At 39.1% G+C, this 19,548-nt stretch overlaps 1 long non-coding RNA gene across 1 annotated transcript in view; it reads left to right on the top strand.

Moving 5' to 3' along the window:
• LOC117826562 overlaps positions 1-14,318 on the top strand; it is a 38,390-nt gene extending 24,072 nt beyond the window's left edge. Inside the window, exon 3 of the long non-coding RNA XR_004634064.1 lies at positions 13,887-14,318. This is a non-coding gene — a long non-coding RNA (uncharacterized LOC117826562). The remainder of the gene's footprint in view (positions 1-13,886) is intronic.
• The last annotated feature ends 5,230 nt before the right edge of the window (positions 14,319-19,548 follow it).

Below are 19,548 nucleotides of genomic sequence, written 5' to 3'. Positions count from 1 at the left end.
CGAGGGTGCTTTGACATTATAGAACTCAGTCTAAACACATATATAATACTTTCCCATGGCCACTGTCTACGCCATAGCAAGTATAATAACTTTAAAATAGAGTCAAAAACTGGCACATTGAAAATGAAGTGCAGCTCCCACTAAACAAAAGAACTCTCCAAGGACAAACCAAGCCACCTTGATCAACAGGTTTCATTTTATAGTTTCCCTTTAACTACTTCACACAAAAGGCATGAGACATAAAGACATACAGTATATTCCCATCAGTAATTATTGCTGCTCTGCGCAAACCTGATGTCATACAAATTTAGTTTGTCCAACTACTCTTTGACAGCTCAGTTTACATGTAGTATTAAATCAGTCAGACAGAAGGACAGTGTATTCACACAGTGTATTCACACAGATCAACATTACAAGGTCTCAGGCCTTGGATAACCGATAATAGATTAGTTCAAACATATATATCATGCATATATTATGTTGAACATCCGCATTACATGAATAATGCATACAACACAGACATGATTATCAATGCTATCCACAGCATGACTAAACAAGTGTTAATGAGAAGTATGATTATTTTGCACCAGGGATGTGCGTTTAGGCGACAAATTGATTAAACATCAAATTTTTTGACTAAGCTGTAGCACAGCCAGCTGCAACTGGACATGGCTCTTACTACAATGCTACAGTGCTCTTCCCGGATGTCAACAAGCACAGATGACAGATGGTTTCAGTTGTGGTTTGGCAGTATTTTGATCTAGATAATGCATAGACGAAGCATCAGTGACTTCACTCACTGGTTCCTGAAGCAGAGTTTTAGAGGCCAATTGTCGGTGGATGCTGTGATGGAAAACTGACTAAAGCTAACTTTCAGTAGACCTAACATTAGGCACACAGGTGGGGTTGAGGTGGGCCTCATGAATTGCTACAGTGTGCCTGCCTATCAGTTAAATCAGCCATGCCTCTTATTATGCAAAACTTGTAACCTTAATATCTGTTAATATGATAATTAAAAAAGTAATTCACCCCCTGCACAGTGATTGCGGTCAGGGAAACGAGCTTTTCGGACCAAAGTCATTTTTGCACCAGGCTGTAAATATGTTTAATTTTGCTGCAAAGTTGGACGTTTTTGAATAGATGTGTGGTTTTCAGTGCTTACAGAGCCAGTCTTAAGTGGACACTCAGGGAACTGCAGTGTCTAGTACTTCCACATCGGATTCAGTTCTCAAGGCTGGAGGTTGCTGCTTGAGATAAAGTTTTATGTTGGCTACGTCTGGTTAACCCATAGACTGTATAAAATATGGACGTGGGATCCGTGACGTCACCCATCTGTTTCAGAAGCGCTGTTTTGTGGCCAATCGTTTGCGGGAGCCATATTGCTGCTCTTGAGTGATTGTGACATAAGAGACGGGCTTTGAGCCTCCTAGCCAACAGCTACAGTGTTCCCACTTGTCAATCAAGTCAGCTGTGCCTCTCATTGGAAGACTCGTAATCTCAATATCTTTGAAATTGCCACGCTAGAAAAAAAATCACCCCCTACAGTGTGAGCCGATCAAGAAATTAGCTATCCAGACTACACTCATCTTTTGTACCAGGCTGTAAACATGTTTATTTCTGCTGTAAAGATCTCCTTTATTGAATTGGTGTGTATGTGGTTTCCGGTACTTCCAGAACCAGTCTCAAGCGTATCCTTGATGAACTGCAGTTTTTAGCACTTCAATGGACTCATATTTTAGACCGGAGGTTGCCGCTTAAACTAGCATACAACCACTGAACTGGAGCAATGTGCAACCAGCACAGCCATGTGGCTGTTAACCGGCAAGGAGGATGAAAGGCAGGTGGTGACAGCTCTGCTAATGTTAGACACACTCGACAAACCAACTTGACATGGTTTACCCACAGACTCTTTGATCATGTGATAAATAGAAATAAGTAGTGGTGCAACGGATCATCGTTGATCTGTGATCCGTACGGATGCCTCTCCACGGTTCGTCACGGACGTGGTCCGTGGATCGGTTGATGGAGAAAAAAAAAGTTGCGCGTGTTCACGTGATGACCGCATGTTCAATCCACACTCACCCGTCAAGCACAGCGGTAGTCATGGCAAGTGAAGGAGCAGAGGAACTTGAAAACCCTCCTGCCCTGACCACAGGCCGTCAATACGTGGGCCGCATCCGGCCGCCTATTTGTGGCCCCCGAACTGTTATTCCTTCATTCTGTTTTTTGGTCGGTTCACCGCGTGTTTACCGGGACTTGTCTCCATGTCAACGATACACAGACAGGCTGTTACTGGGTCACTTAGAGTCCAATGCTGCGAGTGCAATTTTTAACTTTCACTTTCGTTTATGGAGCAGTTTGCATATTGGCACTTTGTCAGCTGTAGAATGCACGAAAACGGTGTGTTCCAAGTATGCAGCTCAAAGAAAAGTGGACGGTGAAAATCAGCGATTGAAAATCAGCGATTCAAAGAAGAATGGAGTGAAACTCTTGAAGTCCTTCTGCTCCTTCACTTGCCATGCCATGAAATGCAGTGAATGAGGCAGGACTGGGCCCACAGATGGGGTGCTTTGCACATGCAGTAAATTTTGAGTTGAATCTTGTTTTTATTTAATGGGCAAAGTGTTTTACAAAATAAATGGAGGGACAAAGTTGTATTTGTCTTGTCTTCTTTCTTTTTTTCCTTTTTTTGCTGATCTGAAAAATGATCAGATCCATGACTCAAATCCGTGATACGATCCGGACCGTGAGTTTTTTGATCCGTTGCACCCCTAGAAGTAAGTAATAAGTCTCACTTAACTTTGACTGCTTTCTGAATGTTTTCTTACCTTAAGACCAGTTGGTTAATCAGATTTCAAGTTTTTGATTTAACAAGAAGAAAATCCTTATTTTGCACAAAGTTAACCGGTTGCCACTTGCACATGTAAAATGTTAGTTAAAAGAACAGCAGTGTTTCACACTTACTTGTAACTTTATTGTTAGGTTTCGAGAGTTATGGTTATAGTTATTTTATAGTATGTTTACATTCAACTGTTCTGACCTCATCAATAAGACCTATTTATTTAAAGGAAGTTTCTCAGTTTTATTATGTTGGAGTCTATTTACTAGACAGAGCTATCAACGTGTCCACTAAGTGTGTACCATTTACAGTACATTTTATACTCTTGTAGTTTTTGACCATACACAAAACATTAAATAGTAAATTACATGCCTCCATTGATTACCATCATCAGCATATTCAATTCTTACAACAGAAGTTCCCTCAGACCTATTAATCTAGCTGTCATGCATAAACTTGCTCTTTATCTCAGAACCTGCATATTGAGTCTTTTATGGTGATATAACGGTGACTCTTGGCTGAACCCAGGGGCTGATGGGAAATGGGAAAAGCCCTTCATCATGTCACACAACACTGTTAAAGGGAACCCACAGCCCTGCGGTTATGATTCTTCTAGCCCTGAGACACCCAACAAGACTTCCCTTTTATCAGCTCATCCCTGGAGGGAAGCGGCCACCATAACCTTTATCCAGTCTCAGCTCAGGTCTGCCCTCCCAGACACAATCAGGGCTCGAGACAACCTTCAAATGAAGACAGATCTATCCCGCCGTCTCACTGTATACTCACTAAATTGTCTATTGTGTTTGTCTTGTGGTCCACCCTCTCCTCCCCTCTCTTATGGTCCAATATTGCCAGCCTCTCAAAAACAGGTTAGCTCGCTGTCTAAGATATACACTGGGATAGCCTGCCAGCAATTTGTTGGAAATTACCAAGAGATATAGTGATGACAGAGTGTTATTGTGCATTTTTGAGATGCCCGTCAGCAATTTTGCAAATCCGGTGGGTGACTTACACTCAATACCCTCAGTATGACCTCCTTTTTCTCAACAGAATAATAATGTTTTGACATGTCTATTGTATATGCTGATATCAGCATGCAAAATATGTACTTTCAGCTCTGCATCAACAACTCCGAGGCTTTTAAAAGAGTTACACGGAACTCTGCTTTTAATGCTGTAACATAGAGCTTGATAGCAGAATTTATCACTCCACATTTTAAAAGCATTTTATGAGGCATGGCACTAAAATAATGGCTGTCAGTTTACAGGCATAAGGACTGTAAATCATTTTGTAATAGCGCTGTATGTAACATGTTTTACTGCTCTACAGAATATAATGTCTGCAGTGCTTTCACAAGGTTTTGATCAATGTTAGGGGAGCAAAAAGTGTTTACTTGCTGAAGTGAGAAAATATCAATATTCAGTAGTTTGAATGTCTCTGTTATTTTCAAACGAGTTATCAGCTAGTTAACAAAGCCACTGAAAACAACAGTGATGCCTCTGTAACCTTCAAGAGTGGAAAGAAAACTCAGCATCGATTAAACAGATTATATCCATATAGTATTTTTTATGCATTTTTAACATCACTCTGCCATAGGCGCTATTTTTTTAAATTTCCCACAGCAAGAATTCTCCACAAGTGATATCTTTGTCTGTTATACGAAAGCAGGATGAGATTTTTTTTTATTGAAAACACTACTTACACAACAATCTGGACAAGATCAGTAAAGAAATAAGATGTACCACTTGTACACAGGGGTTCCAAAATTGGCACAAACCTGAAGTCTCCCATAGGAGCTTTAGCAAACCATAAGTAGCTGATGTTTTCACCACTCCATTTTCACTGTTAGTGAACATAGAAATGGTAAGAGACGCCGGGAGCCTATATTTAAAGGCATCTTTGGCGTTTTTGTTTTTTTTTACCAGTAGTGATACACTGTTTGTGTTTTGTTTCAGTCTCAGTGGGTTTTCCTTGCTAAAGTGATGTCTCTTTTCAAGTGATGCCCTACAGCAATACAAGTAAAACAACTAAATAAAAACATATAAACACAGTTAAAAATAGTGACAGATACTCTTAAAAACACACAATCTTCCTTCCAAACCCATGCTCTTTAGAGTCGCTTTTTTAGAGTGCATTCTAAAACAGATGCAGACTGCTACCCATTACCGAGACGTGGTTGTATGGCTTGAAGTGTTTGTGGACAAGATAAGTCAAGTAACAAGTGACTTTACCCTAACCCTAACCCCACCAATAAACACAGAAACAAACAAACAAATAATGGAATACTGCGTTTCTATCTTTGTTGACCCAATGAGGAACAGACTAAATCGTGTTATAAGTCACATTGATGAGATGTGACCTGTGATACAGTATTGAGTGCTGTGATATATACGTAGCATCCACTGGCTTTAATGTGGAGGACGCTGCATTTTTATCCAGTGTCTCTGTAGTTCCTTCCATCGCTGGTCACGCTACCAATGCTGCTTTGGATTGTTTGCCAAGCAGCCTTGTAAATCCCAATTTTAATATTTTGATGCTATTAAAAGTAAGTTAGGCAGAGATAGAATCATGGAAGTGTCCACACAACCAAACGTTTGACAAGCTAACCAAACCACAATGACTCTTACTTGTTGTTGAATTTATTCTTTATACATGCTGTCACTTATGAAGTCTTTCTAAAATACTTTGATGAGTGGCACTTTAATATCATCATGTTTCTTTAAGATTTTTTTGATTTTGTGCCAGGTTGTCAAACTGTTGTTTGGACCTGTTTTAATTGCTGAAATGTGCAGTGTGACTGAGAGGTAAAAGCAACAGGCTAATTAGGATAAAATTACATGTGACAAACTTTTTTCTTGAGGAAAATATCTTCCCGGAACTAACAAGGTCATTAAAAGCCTAAAACACAACTTACTTTATAAATGCTTACAGAGTGAGGAATTAAAATACGCCATCTTGGAAAATAATTAAGTGTCTCTTTGCTTGTCAGCTCTTGGTATTAACCTTTATGGTTCCCTTTGAGAATACCTGGGTAAAAATAGCACATTTTCTCACATGCTGATGCAGGTTGTTAATTCCTACTTACAGTACATTCTGTCAGCTCGGTTGCACACAGTGGAGGTGGGATGTGAGTATTAATATTTGACTATGTGATAGGCAGAGCAATGGAAACATCTCACCGGTGGAAAACTACATAGTGGCATCCATTGATTAGTCACAGTTTGAAGAGATGAGGTGCTTTGTCCATGTCAGCGTGGCTCATGGGGAAGAAGGTAGTACATATGACCTTTAGACATGCCATTGCTGTTACTCCTTCAGATTAAATGTCACCCCAGCTTTTACTTCACAGGTGGGTCTTCTGCTCCTGTCTCACATCACACTCGGAAATTTCTGCCTGAAAATTACTTCTTAAGCCACCATTTATTCCCAACACAAAATGACAACAGGTACAACAACAAGAGGTATGACCTCCCCCAGGTCCACTCCCACTCAAACGTCCCCCCAAAAATGGTACAAGAAAAGAAAAGAAAATATCAAAGATTACCTGGACTAAAAACTCAGTCAATAAAATGAAATAAAATTGAGAAAAAGACGAGAGGCTGTATTAGACGTATTAGAAGTTTAACAAAAATAAATAAAAATGAACTGTGCCATATACTGAGTCACATATGCATGCTTATTCCTTAAGGCTGATTTATACTTCTGCGTTGAATCAGTGGCGTACCCTACGCCGAGGCATGCGCACGTAGCTGACGTGCACCTCCTCCAAAATGTAACTGCCCGTAAGGACGACGCGGGCCGCAAGCCCTGTGATTGGTCCGCTCAGCGGCTTTGTCTTTCCCGCATTCACAGCACTTCCGGGATCCCGGACATCGGCCGCACATCGTCCGTGTATTTCATCTCCTCCTCTCTAGTAGACAGAGATCGTAGCGGGGCCAGAAGCAGGCGACCGGCTATCAGAGAGACCGCACTGCCCTCAAGGGTTTTGGAGAATTGCTGCGCGACACGGACACATCGATGCACAAGTATGTGGTGCTCATGTCCCCTACGTCAGCTGCGTAGGGGAGACGCAGAAGTATAAATCAGCCTTTACTCATTATCTAGGATGTTTTTGTAGAGGACTATACAGTGAGCTCATCAGCACATTTTAAAAAAAAAACACTGTTGGACACTACTTCTATTTTAGTCAGACACCAAAAATGACATCAGTACTTGACATGTCAGAAATAACTGATGTTATTTTTACAAAATCTATTTAAATTTCCAATGAGAGATTTTTAGCTTGTTATGTAACAGCTGAGTAAATACTTATGTCTCTTTTTAATCTATAAAAGCAAACAAGACCATGAGTATAAACATAAACTATTAAATATTAATTATATCTATTAAGTTATTTTTAATGTCTGAAGCTGCTGTTGGGGGGTAGGTGTTAGACAAAGTGCTTAACTGTACGCTGCCATGACAGCCTATATGTTTTCCACAGCAAATATTCTCAATGAGTGATTCAAAGAATGGACTACTAGAACAAAGCAAAGTAAGATTTATTGTTGAAAAACTTTACATGTGTGCAGAATAAAATCAGCAAAGATATGAGAGGTACTGATTTAACCACAAGGGGCTCCAAAATCAACAAAAACCTAAAGTCCCTCACCAGAGCTTTAATAAATAACTATGAAAGTCAGTAATTTTTAAATAAAATAATGCAAAGAGATCTATAGTCTTTATAAAACAGCTTTAAGGTTTAACAGTTATGCCATTTAATAATAACTTTCTGTGTCATCCATCCATCCACAATTTATCTTTCCACTGCAATTCTCAATGGCATACTTACAGTACTGCAAGACTACTTTTTACAATGGCAAATAGTCCATATAGTGAATAATAATTCCCACTTATGATTTGGATGAATGGCCAATTCTTTTTTTAAGCCTACAATATAGCAAGCAGTGGGTGGCTTTGGACCCAGACAGGGTGTGTTTTTGCACCATTTGTGGAAAAAAATTAGTCAGTGGCATGTGTTTACAGTCTCAATCCTTCTTAAGCAGAGCTGTAATTAAAGGTCCATATTCAGGGGATATGTTGCTCATAAATGTTTCTTCTTAATTACAGAATTTTGAAGAACAGGCTTAAAAACATTTTTTATACACAAAGAAAAGGTGTAACACTTCTTCACCACTCAGTACAATCATAAACAATATGCATCCAAAGCAAGACATCAAGGTCCCCTGGGATTAAAAGCCAGTCAACCTAAACAAATACATTTAAACTTTACATTGAGTGCATCTTACATCAAGCAATCTCTATGACACAGGTTAAAAACATGTCACAGCTGCTCAAGCAAATACACCAGAAAGACTGCAACACACATTAAAGTTATCGTGAAAAGCATTGAATTAGGCTGAATTTCTATTTTTTGGCATCCTATGACATTTTGAGCTCCACGGCTTAAGTTTTCAATCTGCAGTTAAGGAGCGTGTTCAAACATCAAAGCGGTGTCATTAACACGCAACTTGGCAGAGCGGGCCGAGCATTAACAATTCAGATAGGGCGTCATCCTCACATCCTGCTCCATATGCCTCTACCTTAACCCGTCTGGAGGAACCAGATGGTGAAAGAGCTGAATAACACGAGTCCTCATCTGTCCCTTGGTCTTACTCAGAGCTGTGCAGTGGGGATTTCTTTCGTTTGTGCTCCACCTTTAGAAAGGATTCTCTTCTTGATAAGAAGTAATTTCCTTTCCTTTATGCTACAAAAGACCAAATTATGAAATGAATAACACTCAATTTGCAAGTTTACAGGTGTAAATAATGTTAACATGTTCGCCATCATGACCCCTGCATCTCCAAACCATCACACAATGTTTCCCCAAGATCCAGAAATCATCAACAACTCGGGGCTTTCCTCTGCCCTTCCTCAGAGAGGTCATCTGTTACAAGGATCTTATGTATTTTTCATCACCACCGCCATTCCTTGATTCATCTCTCCCATAACCCTGGCATGAAACGACTGACATTATCACAGTCCTGAGGGTGCCGGGGACATTACAAATTCATGTGCCCTATTGACTTTGGTGGCGACATCAGAACAACCACCTGCAGACACAGAGCAGTTCACAAACCAAGCTACAATAATGAGATAGTTAGAAGTTTGGGTACTTTAGTGAACCCAGTGTGGATGATGATGACGATGATTGTGGTGGTGATGTCCAAAAGTCGTGACAAATAATAAGCACCGTCATTATTTGCAAAAAACATGGAGATCTCTCTACAACCATAATGGCAAACACCCACAAATGCATATGTGTGTATTTGCTGATAATTACCAGTGGGTTTATGGGAAAATGTGTCTGGGACTGATTGTCCATGTACAAGAGCTCATGTGACAACCCTGTCTCCAGCAAAAATACATTCTTAACAACTTGTTTGTTTTGCCGGTTATGTTTTATGAGTAATATCTGATTTGTTTTTGATGATTGGTTCTATCTGTAAACATAATGTACAAAATGATAATGGAGAAAACATCCCTGGGGTCCTAAACATCCTCACATAGTTCTTATACTGCATTAAAGTCACAGAGAAGAAGTCATGCTGCATAATGGGCATTCACTTTGATACCTGGCTGCACGTGGCCCCAGTTTGTGGTACAGTTTGGCAAGCAAAGGCACCTTCTAATGATTGATAAGAACATTTTAATAAGCACATCCAGTTATGTCCTCTAACTCTAGAACTGCTAGTTTGACCTGCTGGTAGTTTTTTGGGTAAATGTTTCTGATTTTACTTTGAACTTTGATACAATTAAGTAAAGTTTTAGAAGTATTATTACCAAAGTCGAGTTAATTGTCCAGAGCTCATGAGTCATTTTGTGCTGCACATCAGCTCCCCTTAGAACATGTCTGACATTAGAGATAATCTTATTCAATCTGTAGACTCACATAATGTCTAAAAGGGGTGGGACAAAACATCAATACGGCAATATATTGTCACCCTGACCTGTGTGATACAAGTATCGATATGAGGGGGCTGAATATCAATATTTTAACTGGACAAATACAGCACTAGATTTCCCTTTCAATTTGTCTCACTGTGTCACTACCCAATGACTGCGTGATGACTCCAATTTTACACCAACAGGCGTTTTAAAGCTCTGTAAATTGGATCTACAGAATGAAATTATGAACATTGTTTTATCTCAGTGAAACCAAACCAGAGTGCCGTGAATAAATACATGAATCCTGCACTTTGCCTTTTAATTAGCAGTTCTTATTCTTTGGTTAATTCAATATCGTGACATATCCTAACATCATCCTTTTCAATTCACAGATTATCACAATATCAATGTATCCTGATGTTATTGATATTGTGGACCAAGTATGGCGTATTGTATTGTAATGTATCGTTAGTCACCCTCTGATTTCCACCCCTAATGTCTAATACCTTGACCCAAGTGTTGAACAGTATCTAGGCTCAAGTATTTTCCAATTCCCAAACTTAAGTATTCACCATTACCGAGACTCATGTGGAGTCCAATACTTAGACTTACTTGTTGCTTTTTATTATGGTATCATCTGTCTTTCCCTGGAGCATTTAATCTTTTAGGATTGAATGATGGCATCAGATCACAAACTAATATATAATACAAATATATGAATCATCAGAATAACTTTATATCCAAGTTCACTGTATTAACCCATCCACAGATTGATTCTTCTCAGAATACATATTGTTATTATTCAAACAGTTAACGTGTTGACCAGCAGATATGTTGACTGCCGTTCTAGTGGTTATAGCATTCAGGTGTGTTTCACTTTTATCTTGACCATGCTTGAGCTGCCACAAGTATTGGTCTTTGCCAGGTGAAATAAACATAATTCCAAAGTAACTCATTGACAAGATACTGTATCTTATCATTTTACAACTGGGCTGTTTAGTTCATTACATGTATTTTTTTTTTTAAGATCACTAGAGAAAGAAATGGCAATATGGTTCTACCATAATGTGTTTGTCCATATGATTTACAATAAGATTAACCTAATTTCATTATGACTGCTGCATACTTGTGTAAAAATATGTTCTGAGTTCATGTTGATCCCTATTCATGATTAGAAAAAGGAAAGCTCCATCTTCACTTTGGTTGTCTCTGCATAGTCACGCTCAAGAAGGAAGTACGTTTTCCATGTAATCAATGAAACTTGGGAATTCTTTTTTTTCTACCACCTCCTTAACTGATTAAAATGCCACAGTGTCTCCAGCTAGAGCCATCTGATAGACGTAACCTTTAAGTGGGCCATTAGGAATATATTAAAAAAGACTCATTTCCTGGGGACATGTCACTGATGAATTATTAAAACATCTAAAACAGGGCAAACCATTCCCCTCCTGCTCCGCCAAAAAGATCCCTGTTGATGGGGAGTTAACCCATGAAAAGATGAGCGCATTATTAAATTATAAATTCCCACTTGTAGGATCAGGATCTATCCAGGAACCAGCCCAAAGATCATTAGGCAGCGTGTTATAATTTCTCATTGATTTTGGGTCCAGCCCTGCTGACTTTGCCGAGTGAACTGGTGCTCGCACCGATCAGTGTGCACTCAAAATCAATGAGTGGAGCAAACACACAAGGGGGTGAAGTTGGACCTTTAATTGTGCAAGAGCAAAGATGGTCTCTGTTTAGCAGGAACATTCACTTCTCTCCAAACCAAAGTAAGCAATTAAGTTTTGCATTTTTAAAGATCTAATCAAACTGAGATGCATAACCCAATCACAGGCCACGGGACACAGATCAATTAACCATTGATTTATGTGGTGTTCAAAGTGTGTTTATGTTCAATACTTGGGCAGATACCCATTGATATACATGAAAGAAGCTTAAAGTTGCAAACTTCAAGATTTCAGCTCTGTTCTCTTTGCCACATGTAGCTATAAGTTGCATGAGCAGGTGTCTTTGGACCTGAAAGATCCAAGATTTAAGCAGAGTCCTCTCTGGCTGTTTTCACTCAAACATCAATCCTGTTTTCTTTCTTTGTAATCATTTTTGTTTTTGAACTTTTATTTGTAGCCATCAGTCTTTGTTTCAGCCTCAGTAAAGAATCTCTCCCAGCTCAACAGACAATTTAACGCCAACCATGGCTAATTGGTGGACACAATTAGGACTGCAGATGTGATGGCTTTAATCAGTGGACCAAAGCTTCAATCAAAGTTGTAAATGTATTTGTTTAAAAAAGGGGACTTAATTATTTAACTGAAAATGTTCTTGATTCTATCTGATGATCATATTTTCCATATTCTTCTAGATAAGAGTTCGTTATAGACATTAAAGACACTCACCTGGTGAAAAAGTTGATAATCAAAGATTTACATATAGTCTGACAGTATTTCTGTTAACTAAAGACTAAATGGACGTAGTGGCTGCAATGTCAAATATCTGTTCCTGAAGCCCTGTTTTAAAGCGGATATTCAGTGGGTGCCATATTGGAAATGCTGAACTCAACCTAACCTCTGGTGAGCTAGTGTGAGGTAAAGAGAATTCGAAAATTCACTCTTAAGATTCAAGATTCAAGAAATCTTTATTGCCAAGTGAGCTCGCACACACAAGGAATTTGACGTGGTGAATGAAACACTGGTACTTTACAACAAGACAGTAAGAACACAACAAGACAGTAAGGATACAACAAGACAGTAAGGACAATAAATATATAAACCTAACACAAATCCAAAAATTCTAAATAACAATAGAAATACTATCTGTACAAAGAAAGGTGTAGAAGTACTTTTAAAGACGTGAAATAAGTTAAATTAGCCTCAGCCAGAGTGCACATGTGGTAGATGAATAAAATAATAAAATATGTTATGGAATAATTTACAATATTGCACACAGTACTTTGAATACTTAAGTATCTTTAAAAGCAAGGACTTCAGTACTTTAACTCAAGTAATAATTTGACAGAGAAACTTTCACTTGTATTGGAGTAATATTTGACCTGAATTATCTATACTTTGACTTAAGTAATGAAGCCGTGTACTTTGTCCACCACTGGTGGTTTCCAGTGATTGCAGCCAGCCTCAAGCAGATGTTCAATGAACTGTAGTTTTTAGCTTCATATTTTAAGACCGGAGGTTGCGACTTGATATTAACGCAGCTTTATAATTACCAGTAACCATGTTCAAGACAAATAATACACAATAATTATTAAAAACAATGTGTTGGCCAATACGTACTTTAAAATGAGAAAGCTCTCTGAATGTAGTTGTTTAAGAGCTTTCATCTCCTTGTGTAAGTTATCGCAGGCTTCAGGTGGTCTGTTATGGTTCTCTTTAACCACCAACATTGACTTATATCCAGCAGCAGATGCTTCAACCCCACTGTGTACCCTAACTGCACATCTCCATGTAATGAGTATAATAATGATAATGTATAGATAAAGTTAGCTAACAACATGTAAACAAATATTTCCCTCTGGAGTTGGTGGAGACCAAAATGGACCCAAAAGTGAAAGAATATTGAGCTTTAATTTGTCAGGAGACTAGGAATACAAAACCAATTGAATGCTAATGTTGCTCTTTGCCTGCTGCATGAGTAAATGAACAATTGTTTGCCCACGCTTTCCCCAAACATCTTTAAAGGTGAATATAATATAAATACATAATGCATTTTGGGCATTTTTAGGGGGAAGCATACCAATGAGGTGTTTTGATTGTTTGTTTTCAAAATAAGTGGTCGAATACAATTGAAGCAGAGTTTTTGAAGTTGCTGGTCGAGGCTTATTTTTAGCTCTTAATGAGTACACAACATTATGCAATGCTACAATATGTTCATTATAATGTGATAGGTGCAAAGCATAAGAAAAAACTTCCTCCACTTCCCAATTACCAGTCTGCAGCAGAAGCTCATATTTTCCACAACAGTCTCTATTTTTTCTTATTTCACACTGTCATTTTTTCACATGCTCTGAGGTGCACACAGACAGGTGCGTGTTGTCCTCTTAAATGTTTGCGCTGCAGGGCCGCGCTCGCGTGGGCTTGTTGTGGAGTTAACTGATGTCTCTCCATAGTTGAGTTTCCAGGCGTGCAGCAGAGTCAGGCAAACAAGCAGTGAGGAAAAAGCTCAGGAGAGGGATGAGGAGGAGATGGCTGGCTGCCTGGCTAAGCCGGCAGGAGAAGGATTACGATGGAGCAGCTTGGTCTGAAGGAGCGTGAGAGAGGCCAGCAGCTGGCCCATGGGGCCCACAGATGGAGCCTCTGGATGGGGAGTGGAGGACCTGCTCAGGCATTTCAGATGGACTTATGATGACTCACAAGCCCCCAGCATCCCAAACACCTACTCAGAGTCATGAGACAGGCCTCTCCTGTCCTTGTTTACTGGTACACTAAAACAGGAGAAAGGCAATCATTATCACATCGACTTATGACTCTCCTGTTCACTATATTAATCGTTTGATTACTTATCCTGATTACTCTGATTAAAGCATCTGTTTCAACTCGTACCAGAAATATCTATCAATCCCCTTCCTTGGCCATCAAACAGATCAGTCAGATCACATTGTGTCTTGTCAGGAGACATGAGTTTTCCAAGACTCTCTTTTAAAGTAAGACACATTTGAGGTGCAAAGCTTTTAGATTAAGAAACTTAAAGGAGCCTCTGACACTCTTTGTGTGAGCACCATATAAGTAATAGACTCACTGGGAATATTAATACATGCTGAAGGTGGGTGTGAGTTAACTCACACAGTGAGAGGTTATTATAGCAGAGAAGGTGAGAAAAGCTTCACAGTAAAGTGAAGCTTTAAGGAGATGTTACATTGATTTTAGCATCCCCAGATGTGGTACGTGGTCATTGCTGTGGTGTTTTTGCACCACACTTGTCGCAGATCAATTACCACACCGTCACATAGTGTGCTGTCAGAACATGTTATAGTCATATGAGGGTGATGACTCAGTTTGGCGTTTCCATCAGATTTTTCTGCTTTCAAAATGCATTCGTCTTGCATTTTAAGCTTTTTCAAGTGCAATCTGCACAACTTACATTGATGCAGATATTTCTGTTGCATAAAAACAAAGCCCTAGAATGTAGTCACCAGGGAAGATTTATTTTAGAGACAAGAAAAATAATAAACAGCATGACAACTGCTCTCTCTTTCTCTGGTATGAGAAAATCAGATCACAGACAAGCTGTTCTTCACAACTTCATAGACTTCTTTTATGTCCTACATTTGCAGCATTATGGTGATGATGTGCTCTGAAATTAAGAACAATGCTCACGCTTTGAAAAAGCAGGGATAGGAGAGTAACTCACACCAACTGAAACAACCTCATTCTCTCCTTGAGTGAAAATGAGGCAAAAACACATCACCAAGGGGAATTTATTTAAAGAGGTAAATAAAATTGTTCACCCCACCAGAGACTGATGCAAGCACACCAACGTTAGATACTGAATGATTCAGCTCTGCATTTTACCAACCTGTAGTGGAGAAAAACAAAAACCCTTTTAGACTTTTTGATAACCCAAAAAAGGATGCAGTGAGGATGAAGCAAGAATTACTAAAAAATTAGAGGCCTCTTTGTTAAGGTATTAATAATGATGCATGGCCATTATCTATTATCAGGCTCTTATGGGCAGCACTCAGCGCTGCACACAACTCAATGGTTCTATTGCATTTCTTTTACATACAGGTTATGTACCCTCCTTGTGAATTTTGTGTCACTTCGACAACTTCATAGGTATCCAATATCAGGTTTCAGGATATGACAACGTATGATACACTTTGTCTTGGAGTCTTGGGACGACAAACTCTGAGGTGGAGTGAGGATGGAGGAATCAGGAGCAGACGACAAAGTGATGTGGATTGTTTTTTATCAGAATCTTGGAGCCTTCACAATGGAACCTATGTGATTTGACTCTTCAGCCAATCAGAATCGGATATTCTCCCAGACTGTGGTACAAAAACTGATAGCTGTATATAAAAAAGACAGCAATTGTCTTACAGTATAGTATTGTTAATCTCATCTTCTGTGAGATCATATTCTTGTTTGACATGATAGATATCTCTTCTTCATATAGTTTAGCATACCACTAGAATAAAATTCTCAAGTTCCTGAATACTGACATCCTCCCACTCTCCTTTTAGCCTCCAAACGTAATACTCCGATGTCGCTCTGCCAGTTCAGAGAAGGTTCCCTGTGCGCTCCAACTTTTCAGAACATTACAGCCCATGTCTGCAGCGTTCGCTCCATTAGCACCCGGTGCAGTGTGCGGGTCACGCAAGCAAAGACACTTCATCCAGAAATAAACCAGGGCCCTGACACACAGACCTCACTCTTGTCTTGTACTATTTGTGTTTTTCTTGCCTGTCGTTGCCCTCTGTCACATGATTCTGCCACTCAAACAGAAGCAAGGAGACATCAAATCCTTTAAAGACACATCATGCATTTTTGAAGACGGAGCATAGGGCCCATAAATAGCACAGTGGATGAATAATTTAGGAAGTGCTTGCTGAAAATATATGAATGCATTGTGCATTCAGCTCAGTGGCCACATTTCTTTTGTGAAGGAACTGCTTCTTGTGTTTATGGGTTACAGCACAAGCATGTATTTAGATCTATATGTCATGACAGTCAAAAATGATACTGCAGGTCACCGGCAGGAGGGACTTAATATGCTGCTCAAAAAGGATGTGATTCATCTGCAATCATTTGTTTTATTGTTCATTAGTTTGGGCCATTAAAACATTAATGATAGCACATCAGAGCAATTTCTGGTCATTTTTCTTGGGAAACAGATGGTAATGTCTGCAAAGGCAAATTATCACTCATTATGTCATCACATTATAACAATATTGACAATATTGCCAGAAAAGCTTTTCTTCTGATTTGCACTGCTGCCTCTTATGTCCTGATGAAAGCAGATGTTGTTCTTATTTAATATTTATGTGGCAAAGATCCAGATCAGAGATTTAACTACGCCCATGCAGTCCTTTTTTTTTTTTAAAGACTTTTAAAGTTTTTTTTAACCTCTGGTGTTGGTTGAAAAGTAGGTTTATTGAATCATCTATCATGTGACAATGACATTGCAATGTGAAAGTGTGTAAAGCTGGATGTCTCACACTGATCCAGCAGTGAATTTTGACCTGAATCTGCAGCATTATGGAGCTCTAACAAGTTTCATCTATATTACCCGTTGGACGATATCTTTATGATTGCTGTGAGAATGCACCAAAACAATGCAGCCGTTTTTTGATGCAGCATGCAGTCACTACTCATAGCTTGTTTACACTCCACATATCCATAGAAATAATTTGCTACTGCAAGTTTTTGTACAATATCCATTTTTTCCTATGCATTCTTACCTCATGCAACTTCTACAAAAGTTTACTGGTTAGCAACATACATTGTATATACCACCTTATTGATTTAACAGCTGGTAGCTTACTCTGTAACGATGAGTCGTTTTAAATAGATGACCACAGTTATTCTGCAGATTAAAGCTCCTGTAAGGAGTTTTTAGCTGGTTATGAAACAGACTCAAATTACTACTGAGGCCTCTTTGTGACCTACTAAAGCAAACCAGACCGTCCAAAATGACATATTTTCTACATACAGTATATCAACCAGTAAAAAGTGTCATTCTGCATAATCTGCATCCAAATGGTTGTACAGTTTGCTCCGATACTCTCATACATTTAGACTTGAATGTAGCCAGAACTCTTATGTTTAAATAATTTCTTCTACTTTGTGGCACTGTGCTGTTTTTTATGTCAAGAAAACAAGGGAACTCAATGAAGGTAAAATGCATTACTCTTTCTCTTTCCCCCCTCAGGCTTTACTTACCAGATCAGGATTTCTAACTGGTAACCTCCTGCACAGATAGTCACATAGCACACTCTCTAACCCCTAAGCTGCTGCCAGCTCAGTGTCCTGTGGGCCGCTTTATATTCCTCTCTGTGTCGGCTATTTGAAATCCTGCGGACGATACATGTTTGCTGTGAAAGGGAGAGTGCTGTAATAGAAGGCAGGCTTTTATTGCGTTGTGTTTCAGCACTAGGGCCAGATGAGGTCCAGGTGTGTTTCTCGTACAACGAGGAGAATAAATCCAACAGTGAAATGAATTTTTTACCGTGAATGCACAGCCAAGAATGGAAATATAACCTCTGTGTACCCCTCACCATCCAATTTCTTACTTTCCCATTCCTTTTCTTCCACACACACACAAACAAAAGACACACACACATGCAAGCATAGATGCACACATGCACATATGTTTTCAGCTGACAGTGCTGAATAATTGAGAGGCTGCAATAAAACGAATGGTGCACATTAGAGTGAAGGATGGAAGCAGAAATAGAGAGGAGGCTCCGGGATTGCCTGCAGGTGAGAGTTAACATGTGAATCATCATGTATGAATGCGAGGAATGGGAGAACTCCACACATTAGTGGACTTATGACAGCTGGATCCATGATTGTCTTCGTCTCTTTTTCTTCTCTCCTTTCCTCTCATCTCTTTAGAGCTCACACGCACCCGACAGAGTTCAGCACATAGCGAACGAGTCAAATGAACTGGAACAAATCTAACTTGAGGGCCTTTCCGCTGCATCCCAGATTAAGATCTTATAAAATATGAATATACAAATATTGAATTAATGTATAAAAAGGAACAAAATGACTAAGGGAGTGGGGTTTAAGCCTTTGCACAGCGATTCCTGTAGGGGAGAAAAGAGGATTATGTAACCAGGAAGACAAGACTAAACGATGTCACCATGTTAGTTGTCCATGGTCTTCCTAGAAAACAAACAGAAAACAGGTCAATATATTCTACATGTGCACTTCTTCACACTACATTACCCAACGCTTGTTCTCTTTGCTCATAGAAGTGATGAGACAGTTTATTTCACTGTCTCCCATCTAAAGTAGGCCTCATTTAAAATGCAGGGATCTGATTTTGAGCCTTTCCTTTCAGTTTTGCTCCTCGAAAAATTATTGTGTAAGAAGTTGTCTGAGTTCATAACATTAATTTAGTCTATTTCCAGGTTTATCTTTTTGCCTTTTGAGGCTCAGAACATCAAACTCACATCAGAAATCAAAGCTTCCTCAAGACTACTTAGCGTTAACACAGTGTTCTTGCCAAGCGGAGAAAAAAGTTGAACATGCCTCAAATTTCATCACAATTTGATTAAGTAAACGCTCACTGTAAAACTTTAAGTGATGACCATGCTGTTTGCAGTTTGCTGCCATAACCAGAAACCGCAAGATCTCCTTGCATGTTTGAAGACAACAGCTTGAAAGATGTCTTGGAAAAGAGTTGCAGACTGCAGAACAGGGCTGAGTTTAGTGTGGATGCCATCAGCCTTGGATTATTTAGTTGTATGTAAAAGGTGCATATTGACTGTGGTTATTACATATGAATTGCAAAACATATTTTACATATTTTATATATATGCATTTCTTGCATATTCATACATGCAGTTTTTTTTTTTCATTTTTACAAACAGGCTATTATTTTAATCTACAAACCCAAAGTCCAAAACCTTACTGAAACCAGACAGCCAATCAAACACGATGATTTGGTTTAAATAATCAACCCTGAATCTCTTTGTGCAGACTCCAGGCAGAGACTGCCAGAATTATATGTTGACATGACTGACAAATTAAGTATCTACATTGTTAAATAGCTGATGGAACTGTGCAAATATATATATATGTTTGGTTGAGGAGCTGCAGAAG

This window comes from Notolabrus celidotus, chromosome 15 (assembly GCF_009762535.1).
Source record: "Notolabrus celidotus isolate fNotCel1 chromosome 15, fNotCel1.pri, whole genome shotgun sequence".
Classification (NCBI taxonomy): Eukaryota; Metazoa; Chordata; class Actinopteri; order Labriformes; family Labridae; genus Notolabrus; species Notolabrus celidotus.
This window is presented reverse-complemented; position numbering and strand designations above follow the sequence as displayed.